The following is an 8,585-nucleotide window of genomic DNA, read 5'->3' on the forward strand; positions in this document are numbered from 1 at the left end:
ACAGAGGCATCGTGTCAATTGCCCATGACCACATAGCAAAGCCCACTGTTTAGACTAGGCCTGGCTGAGGACTTGTATCTTGCTTTTAGGGACCCTTTTCCAGCAGTATCCCCGGAAGGGACTGAACCAGAGATGTCTGCACTGGGCCCTGGATGTTTGTCCAGGGCTCAGACCCTATCAGAGCCCCAGCCAGCTTTAGCCTCAGTCCCTCCTTGGCAAATAGGCTGAGGGCCCTGCCTTCCTTAAGCTGTCGTGAGGATTCCTTCCTTCCTCCTCCCTCTCTTCTTTCCTAACGCTAATTATGATACCGCATGACATTGTACAGACATCAGAGTTTATGAAACCTCCCTTCCTTCTCTGACAGTGGCTGTGGTCTTCAGTTGGACAGTATGAGGTGACCCTGCAGGGGGGTGGGAGAGCTGCGGAATAAATACTCCAACCTTACCCTCCTTCCTCCCATAGCCTGCCAGGGCTCCCCAGGGGCCAGATCCAACTGGATGCTGGAGAACAGGCCAGGTTATCGGCACGCTCCCGAAAGGCCAGCGTCTCAGGACAGACAGCAGGGAGAAGGGTGGGAAGGGGATCCAGGAGGAAAACCACAAGGTGTCCAGCCAAAGGTAGATGCGTTATCCTTATTTACTGCCCTACGCTCGGCGTGAGCAGGTCCCGCTGCCTAGACCGGCGAGGTCACTCGTGAACGTGGAGTAGGCGGTCCGGCTAGGTCACGATGCGAAAAGACACAACCCCCAATTCCCAAGGCTTCTGACGAGGTGAACAACTTTGGGCCCGCCAGCCGGCCACTTGATTTTGGAGACACAGTTTCGACAGAGCAGAGCGACAAGCAACTCGTTCGCGCCCCCGTTGTCCGCGGCTCCAGTGGCAGCGTCGAGTGGCTGTGAGGAGCTTAAGCACTCATTATCTGGCCGAGAAGGTTGCCAACGCCCGGCTGGAAAACACAAAGGTTCGTTTCTTACCCTGTGGCACGTCCATCTCTAGCCGGCAGCGCCTCTCCTCCGTATTGTCCTCGGTCAGGCACCCAAGCTGGCCAGTCACCCCGGCAGGGGTGGGGATGAGAGGCTGTCACCGCTCTCAAGGCTTCCACTGGGAAGACGCATGCTTCCCTTCCACGCGCCGCGGGTGTCTGGCTAATTCAAGCCCCACAGCCACGCCCAACTCCAAGGGCAGGAAAGCGCGATCCCTCCTCGTGCCCTGCACGAGGAGAGGCGGACGCCGACGCTGGGCCACGCGCCTAATGACTGTGGCCAGCGAACGTGGCAGGCGGTACCCAAGGGGAGGGCCGGGGACGCCGTGTTTCGCAGCGAACCTCGCTGGACTTCCTCGTGGGCGCAGGGCTCAGCTAAGCCAGGAGGGTTCAAGCGCAGGGAGTGGAGACACTGGAGAAGACAGACATGGCGCCCCAGCCTTGCTCCCCCGCGTTGTCATGGCACCTGTGACGTCAACAACCGTGAGACCAGAGGATTGCCGGGTCCTTTCCTTAGGATGAAACATTGAATGTGTGTTGGGCGGGGAAGCTAGGTCTTGGGTGGGGTGGGAGGGAGGCTAGGTCTTGGGGTGGGGAGGGCGTGAAGAGGGTCTTGGGGGTAGACTCCCAGGAGCTCCCTTCTCTCCCCATCAGGGACCGGAAGCCAGCCAAGGACCCCAGAGGTCTTGGCCCAATTGCGGGCTTGATGACCGGTCACCTTCCAGCCATGTGAACTTGGCAGGTCTGTGAGCCTGTTTCCTTGGCTGTAACCCTCGTGTGGTTCTCATGATGAAATCCTGGCATCAGCGGCATCAGCACCCACGGGGAACTGGTGAGCACTTCTAAGTCTTGGGTGTTGCCCCGCACCCGCTGAACAGACACCCCTGGCCGTGGGGCCCAGCACTCTGGGTTTTCACACGTCTCCCAGGTGACCGATGCTTGCTCAAGTGTGACGATCACTGGGATAGAGAGAGGCTGAAACCGATGGAGGTGCGCAAAACCCCAGCACAACCCCGCAGTTGCTTGCAGCCTTCCCCGCCTCCGTGACTGGCAACTGCATTCTTCCTGCAGACAAAAGGCCCAGAGTCCTCCCGGATCAGGGTTCTCCAAACCCAAGCCTGCGGCGGAACCTTTGGTTCTCATTAGGAGGTTAAAAACTTCTGGTTATAAAATAAATACATCACAGGGACGTAAAGCGCAGCGTAGGGAATCTAGTCCATAATAGTGTCATAATGCCGTGCGGTGACAGATGGTAAGTGGTCTTACGGTGAGCGGTTCGTAACGTGTATAAATGTCGGATCACGACGCATACACCTGAAACTCACATAATATTGTGTGTCGACGAGACTTCAATTAAAAAACACGTGTCTAAGGGGGCCCCTTGCTCACCGCCTCCTCCACTCCCAAGGCACCAGCCTCCTCCGTCCTGCACTTGCTGTAATAACTTTCCAGCCACCTCTGCCCTCGCCCCTGCAGCACCTCCTCACCCCTGCAGCCAGAGGAACCTCTTAAAAATGAAATCAGATTATTCTACTCCTCTGCTCAGAACCTCCGACGATTCCCATCTCCCTCTGCTGCCGGCCAGGCCCGACCCCCCTCCGGCCCCCCCACCCCACTCCCCCCCCCCCAACACCTCCCCTCCCCAGCTCTGCAGCAGCCCCTCCGACCTGCCAGACTCTCTCCCACCCTGGGGCCTTGACTCTAGCCCCTTCCTCGGCCATACACCCTTCTCTGGGTGTCCCCGCACGGCTCTCGTGCCCTCACCTCTAGATCCTGTTCAAATGTCACCACCTGAGAGAAGGCCTCTCTGACGCCATTGTGTGCTGTCCCCTCCTCCCGCCCCCTTTTTTTTTTCCTCCATAGCACTTACCACCACCTGACACACATCTTTATTGTTTCTCTGTTTATTGTCTGCCTCTTCCCACTCGGACGCGAGGTCCGTGGGGCCAGGACCGCCTGTTTTGTTCACTGCTGTGTCTACAACGCCTGTAATATTGCCTGCACAGAACAGGCTCTTGGTAAATGTTTGTCGAGTGGATGATTGAATAAATAAATGAATTGTTTTTTTAAAAAAAACCTAATAGGGAAATGCCGGTTGCCCATCCTGCTCCCGCTGGCATTGAGTCTGCCCTGGGCCCTGGCTGCGGCCAGTCCAAGGCCACCTCCGTGGGCACCCCCAAGGGTGACACGGCAGAAAGCTCCCAGGACTGGGGATCTGGGCTCTGGTGCACGGCTCGGGGATCGGCAGGTCGGAGTCCCCATCTCTGCTCTCCAGCTGTCCAGCCCTGTGACCCTGGGGCAAATCCCACTACCTCTCTGATCCTCAGTCTTCTCATCTTTAAAATGGGAATGATGAGAATAATGTGCACCTTCTACCTTCTGGGGCTTTACCTTCTACGTGTAAAGGGCACAGCCCCGCACCCGGTATCTCCTAGGCACACAGCCTGTGGGGATTACTAGCCCAAAATTATTGCTATTGTTTTGTTCTCTCCTCAGTTTGGCTCAGTGGCCCAAGGTATTTGGGCAGCAGGAGGACTTGTCGATAGAATACTTGGCTTCAGGGAAAGAGGGCTTGAGTTAGAGCCCTAGCAGCTGCTGCCTTGCTGTGTGACTTCGCACGAGTCGCTAGCCCTTTCTGGGCCGCCAGTTCTCCATCTGAGGAATGGGAGTACGGGGTGTGGAAGGAGACAGTCCCCGTGATCCTTACAGCTGGCCTCCCCGGTCCTTCCCCCGCACCCACGGATCCCTCAGCGTGGCGCACCCCAGGGCAGTCCCACGCTGCCCTCCCTCCCTCTTCACTGGTGCCACAGGGAGGGGTGGGAGGAGCCCCGGGGCGAGAGGCAGTACAAAGTTGGGGCCCAGAGTGCCTGAAGTCCGGATCTAAACTGGGGCTTCTCCTCGGGGGGCTGCCCCACTTGCAGCGGGTGGCTCAGCCTCTTGGGCCTTGGTGCCCTCATCCGGAAAATGGGAATAACTGTAACTTGGGAGGATGAAGTGAATTGTTACGTGCAACGCATTTAGACAAGCGCCTGGCACAGAATACCCCTGTTTTACTATTAGCTGTTATTATTAACTAATAGCCCCAGCCGGGCTTTGGACCAAGCACCGTGCTAAATGTCTTACTACCTTGGATTGAATTCTCGCAAAAACCCTATGACTTTCTGGTCTCCCTTTGAGAGGTGGACAAGTTTGGCTCAGAGACTTATGCCGCTTGCCCAAGGTCACACAGCTTACAGGGAGAGCTGGGTGCAGGCACAGTCCTCTATCAGAGCCGCTTCTTTCCCTCCCTACGGTGTGTCCCCTCAGGTCTCTGTTACACTGATGGGGAAACTGAGGCTCAGAGAGCTGAATCCTGGGCTCTCGTCCTCCTGGGCCTCTCACCGGAGCCTTCTTGAACCCAGGCAACATGGTACCCGGAGGCAGATCTATGGGACAGATTCACTCCCATTCATGGAGAAGAAAACCGAGGCTCAGGAGACGCGGGAGCTCTCCCCAGGGGCACAAGGTGGGGGGCAGAGACAGTTCTGGGCCCATGGACGGGGAGGCCTCTGCAAGAAGGGGCCCATCTCTCAGCCCTGCAGCCCCCACTTCTCCATCTGTCTGCTTTATGACCTGTTTTATGAGCACGGCCTGGCGGCTTCCACGTTGCCATGGGAACCAGCCTGGTGCGGACTCCAGGCAGCTCCATCTGGGATTGGCAATTTTAAGTCGGGAGCTGCTCCTGGGGGGGTGGTGGGGATCCAAAGGTTGGGGTCTATGGGGCCCCGGGGGTGCACGGTGCCTGCCGGTTCCTCTGTTCTGCTCCGGCTCCTGGGTGCCGAGGAGCTCAGGAATCTTGCCGCTGGGAGATCGGGGGGCCCCTGAAGTCCTGGAGGGGACTGGGGTTGCCTGGGAAATGAGACGGGCCACTGAGCGGAGGCCCGGAGAGCCAACAGGGCTGGAGGGGGTAGACCCACACGCTAAGGGACACACAGAGACACAAGGACAGCCACTCTGAAAGTCGTGACACTCACACACGCACACAGAAGAGAGAGACGCACACGGCAGCCCCTGGGAAAGAGGCAGAAATCCAGAGGGGTGCTCGGGTGTCCAGAGAAGCACACAGAAGGCACCTGAGCACCCAGAGACACATATAAACATACAAAAGGACAGACAGACATGCCTCCCTCACCAGCTGCGTGACCTAGGCCCATTGCCTGACCTCTCCGAGCCTCAGTCTTGTCTTCTGTCAAATGGGCCTCATAATCCCCAGCTCATGAGGACGGGGGAGGGGTGATGAGAAAAATGCCTACACGAACTTAGAGGCCTTCATCGACTCTACCAACAGGTGCCGGGCACCTTCCATGTGCCAGATAGCTCTTCTGAGAAGCAAGCTAACAAGGGTCTGCTCTCAAGGAGCTTGCGATCCAGTTGGGGAGATAACAAAGGCACAAACCAAGCAGTTCTGAATGGTGAGACCCGGCCAAGGAGACAATAAGACAAAATGAGTGACTCGGTCGAGAGAGAGATCAAGGGTGGTCAGGGAAGGCTTCTCCGGGGAGGCAATAGTCGCCTGAGTGGGATGGGATGGGGCTGCACGTGGAAGGATGGAGAGAAGGACCGTCCAGTCATCAGGAGCAGTGGGTGCAAAGGCCTTGAGGTCAGAGCAGGGCATTCCTGGAGCCCCAAGTAGGACACTGCAGGGGAGGGTGAGGGGCAAACGAGGAGTCTGAGGGCAACTGGGGGCCAGATCAGCTAGGACCCTCTCAGGCCACGTGATGGGCTGTGGGTTTCATGACGCGTGAGACGGGACCCACTCAAGGGTTTCCATCAGGAGACGAGCTGGTCAGAATTACATCTTAGTAAGTTCACCTTGGCTGCTGGGAGGAAAGTGTCTGCATGGGGTAGGTAACACCGGACATGGGAAGACCAGAATGAAGGCGGTGGCAGCATCCAGGGGAGAGACGACTGTGGGCTGTCATCGGATACCGGCCATGGCGGTGGAGAGAGATGGCCCGTGAACTTGTGCCTTCAGGGCATTTTTGTTGAGCTCCTACACCGTGCCAAGCACACCGTCACAGGCACTGGAGGCACAGCAGCGCACGACAACAGAAATCCCTGCCCTCCCGGGTATACTATACGATCCAGACAAAGGTAACCAGTAAACGAATTGTATTGTAACCGAAAGATCAACAGGTAAAGAATGGCTCTGTGTGCTGTGGAGGAAAACAAAGCAGGGAAGGGAGGGGTGGGGAGGCCAGGGAGGGGCCGAAAGGCCTCACTGGGAAGGTGACATTTGGGTAAAGATCTTAAGGAGGTGCCAGAGTGAAATCAGGGGTTAGAGAGCTCCAGGCAGAGGGAACAGCCTGTGCAAAGGCCCTGAGGCAAAGATCATACCTGGGATGATCCCCGTGTGGAGGAGAGCGAGGAGGTTTATGTGACTATGGTGAAGTAAGACAGGGCAAAAAGAGGAGAGGGAAAGAGAGAGGGGAGGAAGGGAAGAGGGAGAGGAGGGAGGGAGAGGAGGGACATGGATGTTTAGAGGGGGAGGGGAGCCCCGGGGAGACCTGGGCCAAGGAAGCAGAATTTCCTCCTTTTATCCCCTAAACTTTCATCGGCCAAAGAGTTAAAAAAAAAAAAAAAAAAAAAAAGAGGGGAGGAGGGACAAACTGTCCCTTGGAAGGGAAGCCACTGAAATTGTGCCCTCATGCAGGACAGACCCTGGGCCAGGTTGGAAGGGACTTCCTCCCGTGGCTCCGGTCAGAACTCCTGCTGCCCTCGGGTGCAAAGGGGAGGTGGGCGGGACAGAGGCAAACAGAGCCTGAGAGTCAGGTGGGCCTGCCTTCAGCACTTTCTCCCAGTGTTCCTTGGGGCAGGTTTCCCCGCCACCCTCGCCCCCGCCCTGGAGCTTCTGCTGGTGGCCCCACTATACCCTCATCCCTGGGATATCAGGACGGGGTTGGGCATGTGTACAGGACTCGGTGAATCCTGGTTTCCTCAGTCGTTCATTTTCCTCAGCAGATGTCTTACGGTGGCCTGTGGCTGGGGGTATGCCCTCGGACTGGTGTCACGGGGCCTCAGAAGGCACAGAAGAGGGGTGCACGGTTTCAGGGCTCCTAAACCTGTTCAGAGACACCCCAGCCTTGGTGCGGGGCAGCCGGTGGTCCCCGGAGGTGAGCCCCCTCAGCTTCGGGTGACAGAATGGATTTCCTAGGCGGCAGGCAGTTAATTAGGACGCTGCCTCCGGTTGCTTTCCGGGCCGCGGGATGCCCCAGGTTGGATTTTAGGCCCATCAGTGTCTTGGCACAGATGAGCAGAACCTCTCTGGCCGTGAGCTGTCCAGCTACCCAGCCCTGCTTGGCAGGAGTGGGGAACCGGAGGGAGATACGCAGTGACGTGGTCCAGCCCCACATCGCAGTCACCTCCAAGGCAGGCCGGGGTTCAGGCAGCCGACTGAGGCGCGCCCCCCTGCCCGCCATCCCTGCCCCGAACCTCATCCTTATTCGTTCAAAGGGGATCAGAAGCCTTGTCCCCTGACTCCCAGGGCTGGGGTGAGGTAGGCGAAAGCACGAAAGTCAAAGTGCCCTGAATCGTGAAGGGGACAGGTGGACCTCCGGTGCCACTGTAGATGGGTCTGAGGACAGTAGCCTGCAGATCTCCCTGCCTCTGCCCTTCCCCGGGGTCCCTTTCCCCCAAAGCCCCGGGATGCCCTTCGTCGAATGCTAGGTGAGAGAATGACCACAGGAACCACCAATATGCCACGTCTGGGGATAAACCCCAAAGAACCGAGAGCGGGTTGAACAGACATTTGCACCCCACGTTCACAGCAGTGTTAGTCACAACAGCCAGGAGGCGGAAGCCACCCCGAGTGCCCACGGATGGACGAACGACTAGAGAAAATGTGGGGTACACGCCCAAGGGAGTATTATTCAGCCTTTAAAAGAAGGACGTCCCAACACAGGCCACAGCATGGAGGGCACTTGAGGACGTCAGGCTCCGTGAAATGAGCCAGTCACAAAAAGACAAACGCTGCACGATCCCACTCACATGAGGCACCCCGAGGAGTCAACCCAGAGAGACGGGGAGCAGAAAGGTGGCTGGCAGGGGCCAGGAGAGGGGCGAAATGGGCCGTTAGCGTTTCTGGGGGACCGAGTTTTGGGTTTTCAAGAGGAAAGTTCCGGAAACGGATGGCGGCGGTGGTGGCCCAACACTGATACGTAATGCCACCGACCTTACGCTTGCAAATGGTTAAGATGACCAATTTCACGTCGTGCTAATTTTATCCCAACAAAAGCCCGCGTGCGCATGCTCGCACGCACGCACATCCCCGTAGGAAGACCCCAAGCCTTTCTTCTTCTACTCGGCGCCTGCCGGCAGCTCTCATCATACCTCCTGCTCACTGCGACCCCCACGGCACCCCCTCCCCTGGCCTCTGCACCCCAACCTCTCTGACCACACCCCCCACCCCCACTCCGCTCTAGCCCCATTGGCCACCTTGCTCTTTTTCCAACCCACTGATTTCATGGCAGCCTCAGGGCTTTGGCACCGCCGTCCCTTCTGCCGGGAAGGCTCTGCCCCCGATTTCCACAGGGCTGCCTCCTCCTCGTCCGCCAACTCTCAGGTC

The sequence above is a fragment of the Felis catus genome, chromosome A3, assembly GCF_018350175.1.
Source record: "Felis catus isolate Fca126 chromosome A3, F.catus_Fca126_mat1.0, whole genome shotgun sequence".
Classification (NCBI taxonomy): Eukaryota; Metazoa; Chordata; class Mammalia; order Carnivora; family Felidae; genus Felis; species Felis catus.